At 38.3% G+C, this 19668-nt stretch overlaps 1 protein-coding gene across 1 annotated transcript in view; it reads left to right on the plus strand.

Annotated features, from left to right (window-relative positions):
- Positions 1–19668, plus strand: part of FER (FER tyrosine kinase) — a 144131-nt gene that overhangs the window by 35574 nt on the left and 88889 nt on the right. The window lies entirely within an intron of this gene.

Here is a 19668-nt window from a genome sequence, read left to right on the forward strand (position 1 = left end):
CTTCTGCTGACTTCCCTATTGACTGTTCATGGGAAAGTGGCAGGAAAGGTTGCAAATGGTAATCATGTCCCTGCGGGATGCTACAGCCAATGTAAATGTGAACCAGTTGCTAAATGCCCAAATCACAACCATGACATTGCAGAAGCTGCAATTTTGAGGACTGTCTTAAGTCACTCTCATTCAGTACCATTCATAACTTTAATCACTGAATGAATGGTTGGAAAATGAATACCTGTAGTACATTGTAAGGTATTAATTTTCCTGACAGTTAATTGTAACAATATTAGACATAAAACAGTGTTTATTAAGGCTCTTGGCACTATTTTCATTGGCTTTATAATGGATTCCAATGTTTGGATAACTCAAAATAAAACATACTTAAGATAAATAAACTCATCCCAGCTAAACTATAATTACTAAGTTCCTGTGTTGAAAGTAGAAATTGATTTGGTGTTATCAAGTTGATGTTGATTATTAGCAACCATATTGATGGACCTCCTCTAGGTTGATATGTCCCTAGCCTGACCCTACACATCTCCAATGGTGTACTTATCACTGCTATAATCAAGTGCAACTACCTTGTTGCTGGTTGTTATCTTTTCTCATGCCTTTCCCATTAATGACTTTCTAAGACGTGGGTCTTCTCATAAAATATCCACAATATGATAAATTGATTCTGATTGTTTGTAGCTGAAGTGAAAATTATTTCTTTTTCTTTGCTATCCATGGTGTTCTCAAGAGCTCCTTCCCACAATAAAAATATCAATGCTCTTTCTGTCTTGGAAAAAAAAATATTTATTGCACTTATTTGTTATATCCATACAATTATACATTTTGGCGTGGTCTCTACAAGAGGCAAAAAAATGAAAGATTAATTTTATGACAGTAATCATTCATAAATATGCAGACATGATTTGCCTCATGTTATTTATTTTTGTACCTTTGAGTTAGTCTTGACTCTTGAGGACTGCATGGACAAGTCCCTGCAGTTTTCTTGGCAAGGTTTTTCAGATGTGGTTTGCCCTTGCTTGTTTCCTTAGGCTAAGACAGAGTCCAAGGTTACCCAACTGACGTTGTGCCTAAGGCAGGACTGGAACTCCTGGTTTCTAGTTTGATGCCTTAACCACTACACCAAACTGGCTCTTTGGCTCACTGCCTCAAATTACTGAATAGGATTTTTTTTAAAAAAAATTACATAAAAAGGTTTTATGCTTGTGTTCAGAAAAGAAAAAGTATTCTTTTTTGAAAACCTGATATCAAATCAAAATGACATATTGATTTGCGAAAGAGAATGTTATACTTTTGGAGGCATGTGTTCATGAAAATATAATACTATAAAAATGCATGTATATGAAAATTGATCATTGTAAGAATTTCAGGATGCTGTGGTGTTCTGGATATTGTGTTATAACTATACCCATGGTAGTGTATTTAGATATACATATAAATATTACTTTTTTCCTCTCTTGATCTTTCTGTTTACCCCATTTTGCAGACCTGGAATTGTATTAATTCTTATGCCGATATACTGACTTGGCTTACTTAGTACCTTTGGTAGGAACTTTTGTTTACAAAGTAAATTAAATATAACACATTCTCTCTGTGTGTATGTACACATTTTCATTTGTAAAATTATGAAGATAAGCTTTCTTGTAAGCCTATTGCCTCAAACAGGGTTTTTTTCTCATAGAACGCTCAGAACGGACTTCCAGCACCTTTTTTGGATGGAACCTTGTAGGGTAGGCAAGGCGGGTTGTATGACACGTGTGAGTTCCGGCACCTTTTTCTTTTACAAAAAAACCACTGGCCTCAAAACGTCCTAATTATAGAATCAATAACAGCTGTTTAAATTATGAAAAAAATACAGTGCCTGAGATTTTATTCAGTCTATGTTTCAGCTTGTATTTTTTAAAAAATACAAATTCCAAATTCTAAGATATTTATTTATATATCATCTTTTATAAGCTAGAAGCTGTATAAGGGCTCTGAGGCTGTGCTTTACTTGCGTAATTCAATGAAGCTATGAGCTATGCCGTGCAGGGCCACCCAAGACGGAAAGGTCATAGCAGAGAGTTCTGACAAAACGTGATCCACTGGAGAAGGAAATGGCAAACCACTCCAGTATCTTTGCCATGAAAACCCTATGGATAGTACTAAAAGGCAAAACGATATGACGCTGGAAGATGAGCCCCTCAGGTCGGAAGGCGTCCAATATGCTACTGGGGAAGAGCAGAGGGCTAGTACTAGTAGCGCCAGAAAGAATGAAGCGACTGGGCCAAAGCCGAAAGGACGCTCAGCTGTGGATATGTCTGGTGGTGAAAGGAAAGTCCGATGCTGTAAAGATTTTTTCTCCATAGGAACCTGGAATGTAAGATCCATGAATCAAGGAAAGCTGGACGTGGTCAAACAAGAGATGACAAGACTAAACATTGACATCTTAGGTATCAGCGAACTAAAATGGACAGGAATGGGTGAATTTAATTCAGATGACCATCAGGTATACTACTGCGGGCAAGAATCCCTCAGAAGAAATGGAGTAGCCTTCATAGTCAATAAAAAAATAGGAAAAGCAATACTGGGATACAATCCTCAAAATGACAGAATGATCTCAGTTCGAATCCAAGGCAAACCATTCAATATCACAGTAGTCCAAGTCTATGCCCCAACCACCGGTGCTGAAGAGGATGAAATTGACCGGTTCTATGAAGCCCTACAGCACCTTATAGAACTAACACCCAAAAATGATGTCCTTATCATCATGGGGGATTGGAATGCTAAAGTAGGAAGCCAAAAGATAACGGGAATAACAGGCAAGTTTGGCCTTGGAGTACAAAATGAAGCAGGGCACAGGCTGATAGAATTTTGTCAAGAGAATACGATGGTCATAGCAAACACTCTTTTCCAACCACCCAAGAGACGGCTTTACACATGGACATCACCAGACGGTCAACACAGAAATCAGATTGACTATATGCTCTGCAGCCAAAGATGGAGAAGCTCTATACAGTCAGTAAAAACAAGACCAGGAGCTGACTGTGGCTCAGACCATCAGCTTCTTGTTGCAAAGTTTAGGCTTAAATTAAAGAAAGTAGGGAAAAGCGCTAGGCCAGTCAGGTATGAATTAAATCATATCCCTGTTGAATATACAGTTGAGGTGACAAATAGATTTAAGGAATTGGATCTGATAGACAGAGTGCCTGAAGAACTATGGACAGAGGTTCGCAACATTGTACAACAGGTAGAAACCAAAACCATCCCAAAGAAAAAGAAATGCAAGAAAGCAAAATGGCTGTCTGAGGAAGCTTTGCAAATAGCTGAGGAAAGGAGGGAAGCAAAAGGCAAGGGAGAAAAAGAAAGATATGCCCAATTAAATGCAGAATTCCAAAGAATAGCTAGAAGAGATAAGAATGCCTTCTTAAATGAACAGTGCAAAGAAATAGAAGAAAACAATAGAATAGGGAGGACCAGAGATCTTTTCAAGAAAATTGGAGAGATGAAAGGAACGTTTCATGCAAAAATGGGCATGATAAAGGACCAAAATGGCAGGGACCTAACAGAGGCAGAAGAGATTAAGAAGAGGTGGCAAAATTACACAGAAGAACTATACAAGAATGAGCTTAACGTCCCTGATAATCACAATGAGGTGGTCACTGACCTCGAGCCAGACATCCTAGAATGTGAAGTGAAGTGGGCCTTAGAAAAGCTGAGCAACAACAAAGCTAGTGGAGGTGACAGTATTCCAGCTGAGCTATTCAAAATCTTAAAAGACGATGCAGTAAAAGTGCTACACTCAATTTGCCAGCAAATTTGGAAAACTCAACAGTGGCCACAGGATTGGAAAAGATCAGTTTACATTCCAATTCCAAAGAAAGGCAGTGCCAAAGAATGTTCAAACTATCGCACCATTGCACTCATTTCTCATGCTAGTAAAGTTATGCTTAAAATTCTACAAGCTAGACTCCAGCAGTATGTGGATCGAGAACTACCAGAAGTACAGGCAGGATTTCGAAGAGGCAGAGGAACTAGAGATCAAATTGCTAACTTACGCTGGATCATGGAGAAAGCTAGAGAGTTCCAGAAAAACATCTACTTCTGCTTCATTGACTATGCTAAAGCCTTTGATTGTGTGGATCATAACAAACTCTGGCAAGTCCTTAAAGAGATGGGCATACCAGACCATCTTATTTGTCTCTTGAGAAATCTATATGCGGGCCAAGAAGCAACAGTGAGAACTGGACACGGAACCACTGATTGGTTCAAAATTGGGAAAGGAGTCCGGCAAGGCTGTATACTGTCGCCTTGCCTGTTTAACTTATATGCAGAGCACATCATGAGAAAGGCAGGGCTAGATGAATCAAAAGTTGGAATTAAGATTGCCGGAAGAAACATCAACAACCTAAGATATGCAGATGATACCACTCTAATGGCAGAAAGTGAAGAAGAACTAAAGAGCCTCTTGTTGCGGGTGAAGAAGGAGAGTGCAAAACTTGGATTGAAATTAAACATTAAGAAAACCAAGATCATGGCATCTGGCCCTCTCAATTCCTGGCAAATAGATGGGGAAGAAATGGAGGTAGTGACAGATTTTATTTTCCTGGGCTCCAAGATCACTGCAGATGGGGACTGTAGCCAAGAAATTAAAAGACGCTTGCTCCTTGGGAGGAAAGCCATGGCAAATCTAGACAGCACACTAAAAAGCAGAGACATCACCCTGTCAACAAAAGTGCGTATAGTCAAGGCTATGGTCTTCCCAGTTGCAATGTATGGCAGTGAAAGCTGGACCATAAGAAAGGCTGAGCGCCAAAGAATTGAAGCCTTTGAACTATGGTGCTGGAGAAGACTCCTGCGAGTTCCTTGGACTGCAAGGCGATCAAACCGGTCAGTCCTAGAGGAGATCAACCCTGACTGCTCTTTAGAAGGCCAGATCCTGAAGCTAAAACTCAAATACTTTGGCCACCTAATGAGAAGGAAGGACTCACTGGAGAAGAGCCTAATGCTGGGAAAGATTGAGGGCAATAGAAGAAGGGGACGACAGAGAATGAGGTGGCTGGATGGAGTCACTGAAGCAGTAGGCGTGAGCTTAAATGGACTCCAGAAGATAGTAGAGGACAGGAAGGCCTGGAGGAACATTGTCCATAGGGTCGCGATGGGTCGGACACGACTTCGCAACTAACAACAACAACAACAACAAGATACCCTCATCTAATTGTACAGTACAAACCAATCTACCTATTATTACCAATACCTAATATTGTTTCTTGTCCATGGTGTTTCCCATAAAACTCAAACACCTGAGTTGGCATAGAGCTGGAATGAACTTAGTCCCTGAATTTGAGAGAAAAATACCCAATACCTTTGAAAAGTACAGGTGATTACATATATTTCAATGTATGATAGGCAACAAATCATTGGTGTGCTTCATTTTTTAAAATGTGAGAAAAAACAAGACATCTTAGAAAAAATTCCTCAAGTGGCAAATGTATATACCTTGAGGTAGCTAATGGTCCCAGGAACCCCTTTCTTTGCCTTTTGTAAAATATGTTGTATCTCCTCCTTTCCCATCAAGTTTGTTTCTTTCTTAGCTTTGATCAAGGACTTTAGAATAGAGTCCTATTGTTTGATTACTCTCATTGCTGTTCCTGAAAAAGCTAGTTTTTGCACATCAAAGGATATGGCTTTAGCTTAAAGGAAAAACCTGATTTCCTAAACCTAAACCCTAAAATTGTATCTAACAATGGTAGCATGGGGACATCTTGACAATATTGTTTCCTCTTCTTTTGATGATTGAATATGAAACATAGCACAGGTATTCAGTATTTTTAAGCAAATAGTGTTCATTGAAACAGATGCATTTCTATTAATTTGGCATGTGTTGGGGCATGAATCTAGATATGTTATTAGTAGACATGTTCCCGAAATATAATGCAAATATGGTAATGATTTATTTTTCTTCCTGCTGTTTTAAAAAATCTCAAAACACACATAAGAGAAAAAAAGAAGGAAACTATTGAACTAGAGGAGTATAGTTTCAGGAATAAATTGCAAGTTTCACTTACAATCTTTTATATCCTAATTCCATGTCCCAAATGTGCTTTTTCAAGAGACAATTGGACTTTCTTGTTTTTCTTTGAAGACATTTCACTTCTCATCCAAGAAGCTTCTTCAGCTCTGACTGGATGGTGGGGAATGGAGTCAGAGTTCAAGAAGCTTCTTGGATGAGAAGAAATACGTCTTTGAAGAAAAACATGGAAGTCCAGTTGCCTCTTGAAAAAGCACTTTTGGGGCAACCATGACCTGGATGGCTGAGAATCTCCATAGACATTCCATGATCACCATCTGCTACATTAGCAATTTCTAGCGACACTTGTTTGCTTAGTGATTTCTATTGACATTTACTTTTGCTTTGTAACATGAACTTCCTCTTTTAATTAAACATTTTTTTTTCAAAATTTGTACTACTAAGTCTATCTTTTTAAATAATGTGCCTACTCTAGTTCCAATGATATATTTTGCATAGCAGCTTTCCTATTGTTTTTTTAACATACATTTTATTTTGTATTGCTGTTCAGACTGAACTGAGTTTGTTAAAATAGTTGTTAAGCAGTGTTTTCACCCTCTGTGTTTACTTTGTTATTACCTCACATTTCTCAAATTTAGAGCCCAATTCCCTTTTTTTCCTGTTAGATTAAGAGATAGTCATGCATATTAGCTATGCTGCTCAAAAAACTTCTGTCTTGCTCTTTTTATACTTTAGGAAAAAGATATAGTTTAAAAATATAAATGTTAAAAAAAAATCTCCATCATGGGGCAGACTGACAGGGGTTCTTTATCACTCCATGCTGTAGCAATGGTAAGCATTCATCTCTGCTGCAGGTAAGCTAAAGCAGCAAGCTTGTACCTTTTGCCTGGGATAGCAGGCAGGTAGTTGTTTTCCAGGCTTGAGGTGGTAAGTGGCCTACTTGCTCTGGACACCTGAGCCTCCTGTGCATAAAAGAGTGTCTTCCTCCAAAAATGATATAATTTCCCTCTTCACAACGATAAAGGTTTAATTATTTTCTCCCTCCAAAAATGGTTGTAATGGTTCAGTTTAGCATTACACAAAATCCATTATTGCTGTTAACGTTACAGGTAGTCCTCAAATTAAATTACACTTGAGCCCATCTTGTTCAACTACCCCAATCCCTGTCCCCCCCTTTGTAATCATTAAGTGGATGGAGTGAAAGAACTGCCTGCCAAAGGGGGGGCAGGTGTACCCCCTCTGTGCGCAGAAAGGAACAGTAACACTGGCCTGGAGAAAAACCCAGATCTTCTTGCAGTTCCCATCCCCTCTATAGGCAGCAAGGAACTCAAAATCAAAGCAGGATTTTGGCACAGAGCATTTGCAGCATTGGGCATTAGGAGATGGCTCCTAGAAATGAGAGGGAGTTCTCTTGCTTCTGGGGGGGGGGGGCGGAAGCAAACATACTATGCTGCAAATACCCTGTGCCAAAATTCTACTTGGATTTTGGGAAACTTTTTTACTCAGCCTCTTTGAGAGCAGAAATGTTGCTTGGTAGAGAGGCTCCCCCAACAGGGCAAAATCAGTCCCTCAGGCTGGGCTTTTTATACTGAGATTAAAAAATGCAATTCATTTGAATTCATTTGCATCTGTTTCTTGGTTGTTTCTAATTTTTTAAAAAATCTTAAAAATTCTGAACATGAAACTTAAGCATGCTAATATATATAATGTTTATCTTGCCTTTTGCTGACATCATATTTGTTGGAAAAATGCAAAGGACAATCACACTATTGATGGAAATCCAGAATAAATATAGAACTTTGTAATAAAAAAATAAAACTGTTGTAAGTCAGCTGATTGATCTTTACTATTTTCTTCTCATGTGGTACTAAAGATTTAAATACTAAAGTTCATTAACCAGGAAGAATTAATTTGAATCACAATATGTGAAGATAGTACACTGTAATTCTTCATAACAAAATTTGAATTGTTAGTACTTGTAAATTGTTTAAATTATAAATTGATCTATTTAATCTCTTTCTTTTCCTCCCATCCTTATACTGTCCATATTCCAGGACTCCAGGCAGTTTTCCGCCAATAAATAACATACGAAACATTAAAAACATACAAAACAAAATTGTCCCTTTATATTACAGCAATTACACAAAAGATCCATAGAGCAAAGAGAAAATCTACAGTTTATATGGCTGCTCATTTCCATAAATGAGCTGGGGCAGCTAACAATATTAAAACAAAACTAAAAAACCAGATATATATGAAAAATAAAATATACAGCAGCTAAAATAAAATTATCTATTATAATGCCAGGAGATGGGCTCTTTCACACACTTAGGTCCCCAGGCCCAACCACAGAATCAGGTCTTTAAGGTCTTACCAAAGGCCAGTGGGGTTTATGGCCATCAAATGTTTCAGATACCACAATAGCAGAAAAGACACTTCTGGGCCAACACTCCTTAGCCAATGCGACCTGGAGTATCCATCTCCTATCAGATTGGGTAGGATGGGTAGAAACAACTGGGAATTGATTTGAGTGAAATTCCACGTTTCTCCCAGAATTGGGATTTCAGTATCTCCTGGGAATGAAGTAATACTTTATATGAAATACGGAAACAATTTTAAAAAGTGATGCTAAAGAATAGTCAGCTTCACACTGATAAGCTATGGTTTAAAGTTACATATAGAAGCCTTGGATGAATATGCTGCTTTCTCCTTTTTCAGTGTGACTATGAACAGATATTTATGGGTTTTCACTATTGATACTCTGTTATAAACATTGCCTTTTCCCTTAAAACATAAATAATATCAAAAACCTTTATCCAGTAGCTACCTTCATAGAAGGATATCTTGCTAGGCATTACTAAGATGCTAGAATAATCATGAATTGTTCTGATTTAACCTCAGTTTGAAGCTGGTTGATATTGTGTGGTAAGAAATACAGTAGTAGGGCAAGGCATTATAAATCTTCAGCTAGCGATGAGACAAAGCCAGAGGATATAAGATAAAATTGAGGTTACCAGGTCAATCTGGTGACGCCATAAATAACAACAAAGGTATAATATACAGTATATAGGAGGAAACATGGTAATAGTATAAACAAAATTATTGCTGCTTCAGTTTTAATACCTATGTACTGCAAACAGATATGTCCATTTTATCTATGTCAGCTTGTAATGTTCATAGATATTATGACATCTAAGATAAAAATCTCAAGTTTAAATGGACAATGCTAGGTTATAATTTTTTTATAAGTGAGTCGGTTCACCAGCAGATGGAGCTCATTGCCAGCTTAAAACTGTTTTTGGGAAAATAATAAATGTATTTATTCACAAAATGGTTTATAGAACAAAAATTATCTGTGAACAGAATTGACTTATAAAATATCACAGAAAATGCCAGATAAAAATAGTAGCTTACATTGTATCCAAAGAATTCGTGAGCAAGATGCTTCAAAGCACAATTACAATTATTATTTTTTCTTTTTTAAACACCGAATTGGACCCTGCACAAGATTGCTTTATGCATAAATCTTATCTGCAGACCAACTTGTGTGTTTTTTAATTTTAGTAGCCCTATTTCAACTGAAAAGAAAAAAAGAACTGGTTTTTTTTCCAATTTAGTAATTAGGGATTAGAAATTCTTATTAACCTTCTGAATTCTTCCAATAGAGCACAATGCAAATCCTCACTAATCTTCTGAGTTCTGCTAATATATCTCAATCTACCCTCTCTTTGTTTTTGTATTAAACCACAATTATGTGACCAAATTATTAAAACAGCTTGGCTGTGATATAATAAGGACACAATCACTGACAATTGTCCTGATAGCATATCTGCCTCCTTATCATTCAGTGCAGAAGCTTGCCTACAAATCTTCGAGCTTAGAACAAAAAAAAATGCAGTATTTTCTGGGCAAGTGAATAAGACGTCATAGAATATGTTAGAGCTGCTTCACTTCTGATAGAGGAAAGTCAACTGTCTTACTGTGTAGTGGTGGAAATACCCACCACTAGCTGCATTCTCACACCAGTAGGGATTCAAATTTAAGTATTCCAGAAGTATGTCACAGAAACTGGTTCAGTAAAGATCCGAGGTTCTTTTTTTTTCTGGCATACTCCCAAGCTCTGAACTACTCTGGTTTTTCATTCAATTTATTATCAGTCAGGAGAGATGGAGAAAAAGAGAAAAATGTGAAGAATGCTGATTTCCCTGTCCAATTTAATCTCTGTTTTGCATCCTGTGTCCTAGCAAGTGTGTAGATGTGGCATTTGATGTGCTACAGAATTTCCCATGACATTGCTTTATCAACCAATGCTTTTTGCATTATTTCAAAGTTAATTTTAATGGTGCTTGTTTTGAAGATTACAGTTATATTTGGCCAATAATTACACAGAAAAAAAATCTACATAGTAGATTTCCCTCTGTGTTGCATGGTAGGGAGAAGGGGTGGGAGGGCTGGGAGAAAGTTCCAGACTCCATCCCCTTTCAGTGGCATTGTGTCCAAAAGGCTGTTTATTACCTTGAAATATATTTTAATTTATTTTTTTTTTGACATTTATCTTTTTGTTCAGAAAAGCAGGGCAATTAATGAGATTTTTAATATGCAAAAGCTTCAAAATTACTGTACATACTACTTAAACAAAATCATTTAACAAGTTAAAATGTGGTAACTTTACACATTTGTAAAGAAGTAAAGCTTCTTTACAAACTTTCTAAATATAATATAGGGCAAACTTAACTCCAGAGGGAGAACATCTTCTCTTGGTAACAAGGAGAATATTTGCCAGATAGGCAAGTCTTTCACAGAAGGATAGCCAGACAGATTTGTTTAAAGAGAGGTGGTCACACAGAAAGTCATGTCTTAAGCTGCTTAGTGCTTTACAGATCAATAGTACTTTCAAAGAGTAGTGCAGCAAGCTTCCTTTTTATTCCATAAATCAGCCAGAGCTTCACTAGTACAATATTGCCAACAGACAAAATGGGAAACTTTAAAAACATTGAGGAAACCACCCAGGGCTATATAGTCACCCAAGCACACTCAGTATGGTCAGATGGTCAGATGGAGCATCTGGAATTTCTGTAGGATACAGCCTATGGCTCTTAACCTGCTGTACCTTGAGGCTAATAACCCAGTGTATCACATTGGGAAATGTCCCTTTGCTTTTTTCAGACAGTTCAGACTTTGAAATAATTATAAGAATACTTTCTGCAGTTCCTTTAAAATCTAACCAAAAATATATGAAGATTTTGAATTTAAGTATAAGAAACCTTTCTGTGGAAAAAAGAATCATGGATTAGAGAAGAACATGGTAAGAGGAGACCTTGAAGATGGGTTACTAGAAACAACCAGAAAGAACTGAAGATTATAATTGAAGGAGAAAAGTCACAAATACAGAATAAAGAAAAAGTATTTTAATTCTAGAAGAATGACAGTGTAACATGGCAACAATTAACTCAGAACTTTCTCTTAAAATTCGCTGTTGCTATAAACTTCAAAAGAGGAGATAGAAAACGATACAACTGAGAATCAGACTGTTCTGGATATGGAGTTAAAATTGATATGATACAGGAATACCGTATTTTCCGGCGTATAAGACGACTTTTTAATGCATGAAAATCTTCTCAAAAGTCGGGGGTCATCTTATACGCCGAGTCGCCTTATATGCCGGAAAATAGTAAATCCTCGGGAGCAGAGACTTTAGTGGAAACAGACAAATCCAGCGCTCGAGAATGGCGAAAGACGGCCTCCTCATAAATAAACCGACCAGCCCAACCGAGGCTGAGGCTCCAGCTTACCGGCGTCCTATGGCAGCAGCCCTTTTTGGGGGGGGGGAAGGGAGCAGGAGTTAAGCGTGTGCCGAGCCGCTGGTGCTCCGCGAGCACGAGAGCTCAAGGGAGCGCGGGAAGCCAGGCGGAGGCCGACCTGACATGTTCGTGCAGAGCTAAGCTTCAACTGACCCTGGGAGTTTCACTTCAGGGAGTGGTGCCGTGGCAAGCCTACAGCAACACCCGCCCGGGAAGGCGCAGCTGGGGAATTGCGACAGGCAGACCACAGCGGAAAGCTGGTGCTGGGGCTTCAGCAGCCCTGGGTCGCCCCTCCGCCCTGAAGTAGAAGGCGGCCTTGGGCAGGGTGTGTGTGTGAATCTTAAACTTGCGGTGCAGGGCTGAGCCCGTTTCTTTCCCCCCCCCACTCCTCCGCCGCCCTGTTCATTAACTAACCTATGGAAAGAACCGCCTTCTTTCAGACCTGGTGCCTCCCCAAAGTGTTGGGCCGCAATGCTCGTCACTCCTGGCCGAAACAGCCAGCGCGTGTGGCTGAAGTAGAAGGGGGCGCCAAGGCGAGAGGAGACGAGGTTTAGGCGAGGCAGAGCAAAGCTGATCTCGAGGCCAAAAGCTCTTGATAAACCTTCACCTAATTGAGAAGCAGCCCTGACTTCCTGCTTACCCGTATTTTCCAGCGTATAAGACTTTAACCCATGAAAATCATCTCAAAAGTTGGGGGTCGTCTTATACGCCCAGTCGTCTTATACGCCGGAAAGTACGGTAACATTGACAAAGGTGTTGCACAATACTTAAAAATGAAATGGCTGGTGTTTTAATGTCTAAAAGGGACACTTAAAAGAGTGACTTGGATAACTCATTTTGGATTTTCAAAAGAGTTTTTGGGACAGTACTTAAAAGGAATAATCATTAAAACTTTTAAAAGCAAAAGGAATTATGAAATTGGCTTATTTGATCAAGGCTAAAATATATATGAGGGATTTTTTTCCCCCTACCAGCTTTTAATGGGTTGTTCTTGACCAGGATTGAATGAAGATGGATATGAAATAAGACACAAGAATAATTTTTGTTATTATTTCTAGAGAAAATGATAAGTTATTTTGTAAAGGAAAAGAATTTGAGATTTAGCCATTTAAGGTTAAAATACATAATTCTGCTTGCTCTTAATGGAGTTTTGCTGATTAAGATTGAATGATGAGGCTTTATTATTTGCTAATACATAAAAGATGAGCATTAGGATGAAATCAACTTGACTGAAATATCAGAGGTGATACGTTACTGAAATTTTGTGTACTTGTGTACCATCTTTTTTCTCTCTGCATTTTTTTACTTTTTTAATGTATATTTTTTCTCAGTTTGTATGTTGCTTTTGTATTTTTAAACTTCAAGAAAAACACTTAAAAACTTACATTTAAAATTAGTTTTTACCAATACACAGATTTTCTGAATGAACTATTAAGGATGCATGGCAGCAATATAAAGCACTTTTCATAGTGCTTTATGCTGCAATGAGACTTTATGTTGTTCACGAATCATGCTATTTCATAATAAATAAAATTAATTATGGCATTATTTTAAATTCTTAATTTTATTTCTGCCAAGCAATATGGATTTTCCTTCCTAGTAGATTATAAAATCACAAACAGCCCTTGCTTTTGGGAACTTCTGAACGATTCTACAGATTTTGTTCATGGTCACACAGAATTAAATTTTCAGTTTGTTAAATAACGTTTGCTCTGAAACCAAAGTACATAGAATTGTGGTGTCAACTTTTAAAACATGTGAAGGAGCTTAGCATATTTCTAAAATACATTGAATGTCAAAATGAAATCTTTCTCTTGTCTCAAAGTAGGCATTACTCCGCATTGGAAAATACATGTGGACTGCATGATTGTACTCAGTTGCATAAAGGTTGTACAGTTGATTCTCCTTCAGTGGCAACTCACTCAGCTACTCTTCAGAAATGATGGTGCTCATAGCTGTGGCTGTCACAACACCTCCTCGGTTATATAATTGCAGTTTGGGCATTTGGACACTGACTTGCAATTACAATGTTTATATCACCCCTTGAACACATGATTGCAGTTTGTGACCTTCATTTCTGGCTTCTGACAAGCAGGGTCAGTGGGGAACAGCAGGAGTTATAAGTGACAATCATGTGATCCCTGGTTACTGTGACTGCACGGGGACCTAATAACGGCAACCACAACTGCCAATTATCATGTTGTTTAGTGAAATTGTTGCCAGTCCCAATTACTGTAGTTACCATAGGTAAGTGAGGACTACCTGTATTTATTTGCAAATAGCATGTTTCATTTGGTAAAACAACCAAACTTACTAATTCAAGAACTATATTAATTTCGGACTTCCGGTGGCGGCGCGGCGCCGAAGACAGCCTTCCCGGGCTGCCCGCGGCTCAGCTGTTTGTTTTTTCGCCCGAAACAGCGCCGATCAGCTGTTCGGGCGAAATTGAAGCCCCCTCCTCGGGAGAAGAGGAGGGGGTGAGGCCCCAGGTAGGGGTAGAGTTCTCCGGGGCCGCCTGAGCTTGGAGCTTGGGCGGCTGAAGGATTGAACTCCCCCGAAGCCTGGGTTGCTCCCAGCTGGCCGGCGTCTCTGCTCCGAACTTCTTGGAGCAGAGCCAGGCGTCTGCGAACCATCCCTGCCTGAAGAAAGGACTATGATTTAAAGGAGCAGGCAGAGCGGTACAAGAGGCAAAGGTGAAGAGGATTATTTTACTATACTCTCTAGCTTGTTGGACTTTTTAAACTTTAAGTGAAAGTGCGTCATAATTGAGGACTAAAAGATGGCGGCGAAACCTCCCCCTAAAACTGTTCGGAGCGGTGGATCCTCGCCGGTGCAACAATCATCACTACAGGCGTTGCACCCTCCTGAAGCGCTGACATCGAAGGACTTACGAGATGCTCTGGATAAACTTTTGGAATCAATCAATCAATCAATGGGTGATAAATTTGCACAGATGGAGGAGAAATTGGAGAAATTGGAGGAGAGAATGGAAGAGAGGATGGAACAGAAGTTCAGCGTGATGAAGGTAGACATTTTGTCTTCAGTGCATAAAGTGGCGGAATGTGTGGAAGAATTAGATGAAAAAATGGATGATCTGGCTCAAAGGAATGCTATATTAGAAGTTAAAGCACGGGAGAATGAAAATGCAAGAGACAAAGTGGAAAGGGAGTTAAGCCTAGCCCAATATTACCAGATGCAGTTTGCTGTCAGAATCAGAGGTTTAAAAGAGAATATTAAAGAAGATTTAAAGCAGCTGATTTCTGAGGCTCTTGAAGTGGTATTAAACCAGCCAGCATCTGAAATAAGAGCAGCTATGGATAAAGTGTTTCGGGTGAATTCATGGATTGCCAGACAGAGAAAGTTGCCTAGAGATGTGGTGGTTTATTTTGCAAAAAGAGAGATTAGAGATCAAGTTATACAAGCTGCCTATGATGCTAAAGTGGTGATTGCTGAACAAGAAGTCTTGGTTTTAAAAGAAATTCCTCCAAGGATTTTAAGGGGAAGGAAAGACTATACATTTCTCGTGCATGAGCTTAAGCAAAGAGATATAAGGTTCAGATGGGAGATTCCAGATGGGCTGATGGTGATGCATGAAGGTAAAAGGTATCGGCTGATTACTGTGAAGCAAGCGCGTGATTTCTACAATAATGTCTTAAAAGCAACCCCATTAACACTTCTGGAAGCTGGAAAGGGATCTGGAGAAGGAGAACATCTAGAGGATGAAACAGAGGAAAGTGGTGCTGGAGGAGATCAAGCTACAACTTCTTTGGATGATCCTAGAGAGCAAAGAGTAACGCGTGCTGCTTTAAAACGAGCAAAGAAAATAAAAGAACAAGATCAGCAAAAGTCTTCAGATTCTTCACAACGTACATATAGTCAAGCTGTGGGAGGAGCACGGCCTAAAGAAATTAGTCCTATCAAAGCAGTGCTTCAAGAGCTTTGGGAGGATATGCATGGCAACTAAATTTCTAACCTGGAATGTTAATGGACTAAATTCACCGCAGAAGAGGAAGAAAGTTTTTCAATATTTAAAACAATTTAAGATAGATGTTATATGTTTGCAAGAAACGCATATTAGAGTTTTGGATCAAAAGCATTTATTGAACTCGAGACTGGGTATGCAATTTGTTGCCTCTGCAGAGAATAAGAAAAATGGAGTGGTTGTTTATGTTAAAAGTGCATTAACAGCAGACTTAATTGAAGCAGATAAGCATGGTAGATATGTTATGATTGAGCTGTTGTTAGAAGGTAAAAAGACGCTTCTAGTTGGATTATATGCACCTAATCAACAACAAGCTGATTTTTTTAACTTACTCCATACAAAGCTTACCCAGTTGGATTATAAATCTTTTATCTTTATGGGAGACTGGAATGGTGTTTTGGATGTACAGTTGGATAAGGCTGGAGCTTTTAAGCGCATTCCAAGTCATGCTAGACTGCCTAAATCTTTTTTTGAAATGAAGGATGACCTGGAATTGCGAGATATTTGGCGTGAGAGACACTTGCAGGAGAAGGATTATACTTTTTATTCTGACAGACACCAATCTTTTTCGAGGATTGATTTTATTTTGTTGACTAATGATTTTTTTTTGAGAACTAAAAAGGTGAAGATTTGTGCAAGAACTATTTCTGACCACAGTCCAGTTTGGTTGGAGATTGATAAGGAGAAAAGAGACAGGCGCTCGTGGCGCGTAAATGAGAATTTGTTTAGAAATCAGAGAAATGTGGAAGAATGTAAACAGCGGATGAAGGATTTTTTTGAAACTAATATGAACAAAGGTACTTCTATGGACATGGTGTGGGATGCTAGCAAGGCATATATGAGAGGGGTGTTGATATATATGAACAACAAACATAGACGTGCTGTGGAAGCTAGGAGGAAAGAACTGGAGAATGAAATAAAGGAAAAAGAAAAGGCTTTGATTTTGAATTCAGAGGATGTGAAGACTAAGGAGGCTATTAAATTGTTAAGAGGACAATTTGATAAATTAATGGCTGACCAAGTGGCAACCAATCTGCGGTTTGCCAGGCATAACACTTTTTGTAACGCTAACAAACCAGGCAGATGGTTAGCTTACAGATTGAGGAAAAAACAAAGGGCTTCTAATATAGACAAGATTGTGCATAAAGGAAGGGTTGTGTTTCAACAGGACCTTATCAAGGACGCTTTTGTGGATTTTTATTCTAAATTATATGCTAAGGAGAAAATTAATGAAAAGGACATTGATATATATTTGGAAAATGCTAGCATCCCGGTTCTTATGCAAGTACAAAAAGAAGGGATTAATCAACTGATCACAGAAGAAGAAATTTTTATAGCAATTAAGGAATTGAAGGTGGATAAAGCACCAGGTACGGATGGCTTGACTGCGGCCTATTATAAAAATTTACAATTAGAAATGATAAAACCGTTAAAGGAACTGTTCCAGACAATCCAGAGGGGGGGAAAGGTGCCACCGTCTTGGAGAACAGCTTTTATCTCTTTGATTCCGAAGGAAGACGGATTGCAGCAGTAAAAATGAATGTCCTGCCTAAATTTTTATTTTTATTTCAAATGATACCGATTCTTAAGAAAGATTCCAATCTGGAGGAATGGCAGCGAGGTATCAATAAATTTGTGTGGGCAGGGAAAAAACCACGAGTTAAACTTAAGATTATGCAGGATACTCGTGAGAGAGGTGGCCTTAAATTGCCTAATTTTAAATTATATTATGAAGCTGCTGCATTAGTAGGAATAAGTGACTGGATTAATTTGACGCAAGGGAGGTTATTAAATCTTGAGGGCCACGATTTGTTGTTTGGCTGGCATGCATATTTGTTGTATGATAAGAAGGTAGACAACGTGTTTAGGGTGCATATTTTAAGACAGGCATTGCTGAGAGTTTGGAAGAAGTACAGACATAAGTTAAGTTGCAAGATACCATTGTGGGCAATTCCAAAACACGCAATAGAAAATATACATGCTGGCTTCAAACATGATTTGACTACGTACAAGGAGATTCTCAGTTTGGAAAGAAATGTTTGGTGTTTGAAATCATATAGCCTCTTGCGAGAAGAGAAGGTTGTTCAAAATTGGTTTCAATATACTCAGTTACGGGCCAGGTGGAAAGAAGACCAGAAAAATGGATTTACAATGACTGATGAAAATTTGATAAAGCAAATCAGGAATCAGGGACCAGCACATATCAAACGGATATATCTTGCATTGATAGAGATTGACTCAGAAACAGAGCTTGTTAAGGATTGTATGATAAAATGGGCCCAAAATATCCAGGAAGTTATCACAATGGACACATGGGAAAAGATTTGGGTGAGGAACGTAAAATTTACACAAGCTCAAAATTTAAGAGAGAATTTTTACAAAATGTTTTATAGATGGCATTTAGATCCCAAAAAGCTTGCAAGTATGTATCCGAATTATCAGCCTAAATGTTGGAGGTGTGGTGATGAAGATGCAACATATTTTCATATATGGTGGACTTGTAAAAAGGTTAAGGCTTTTTGGATAAAAGTCTGGTGGAACATGCAGAAGATTTTTAAACAGAGGATAAAGTTTTGTCCGCAATTTTTTTTGTTGGGAATAATTACAGATGCTACAGTTGTGGACACCAAGTTGATGTTGAACTTAATTATGGCGGCAAGACTTTTGATAGGCCAATACTGGAGGAAAGAGGAACTGCCGACCATAGAGGAGTGGACTTTAAAGGTTTCCGACCTGGCAGAGATGGCGAAGATTTCGGCCTATTTGAAAGATCATTCGCAAGAACGCTATATTATGGAATGGAGAAAATGGATTGATTTTATCCAGAACAAGTATAGGGTTAAGAAGTTTTATGTAGCATTTGAATAAGTCTTCTTTCGTTTTTTTTCCTTTTATTATTTTAGTTTCTTTTTATACATATTCAATATTATTATTATTTGTTTTATCTTATATAAGCTAGAGAGTGATGGATTTTAGAGTTTATAATTGTTAGTATATGATTGTTTATGATTGCTTTTTATATATATACCTTGTATTTAGCTCTGGGAAGTCGGGGGGGGGGAGGGGGGGAGGGGGGGAGGTAGGGAGGGGGGAGGAGGGAGGGGGAAGGGGGGATTTTTAAAGGAAAACTGTATTTTAAAACTTTTCAATAAAAAAAAGAACTATATTAATTTCAAAACTCAGACCTTTCTTTTTACAATATAAATCATCATAAAGTAACAGTCCGCTTATTCTACCTCAGATATTACCGTTTTATGATTTACTTGGTGCAGTTGTAACTCTTTTTATTGCATAAGTGTTCAGACAAACAATTCAACTTCAGTTACAACTTCAATGGGTCAGTGTGTAATTTCAATTTTTGAGAAGAATTACTGGGTCTTCATACTCTTTGTGTCTACCTTGGCATCACCAGATATGGAATAGTCTTAAAAACACAAGAGTAGACCCTGCACTCTTTCTCACAATGGCTAGCCAGATGCTTCTAGTATTTCAAAAGTGGGAGATGGAAACATACTGTTCTTGTACCATTATTCTTCTAGGACCGGCATTTGGAGAGAAATTGCATTGAATCTTCAAAACAGATAGTACTTGATAAATCTGCCTTCAGTGAGTTTATTAAACTTCCTTATTTTTCTTAATTATTATTTATACCCCCTTGCCTTGAACAGACATTAAACAGACCAGGCTATAATTTCCCCTATTTCCCCTACCCCTTTAAAAACTGGTGTAAGATTGGCTTTCTTCCAGTCCTCTGGCACTGAGCCCATATGAAGAACAGGTTTCATATTTTTCCTATGAGGTTACTAATTTCACATTTAAATTCTTTCAGAACTCCAGAATGGATCCCACTAGAACGTGATGGTTCA

This window comes from Vipera berus, assembly GCF_964194415.1.
Source record: "Vipera berus genome assembly, chromosome: 2".
Lineage (NCBI taxonomy): Eukaryota > Metazoa > Chordata > Lepidosauria > Squamata > Viperidae > Vipera > Vipera berus.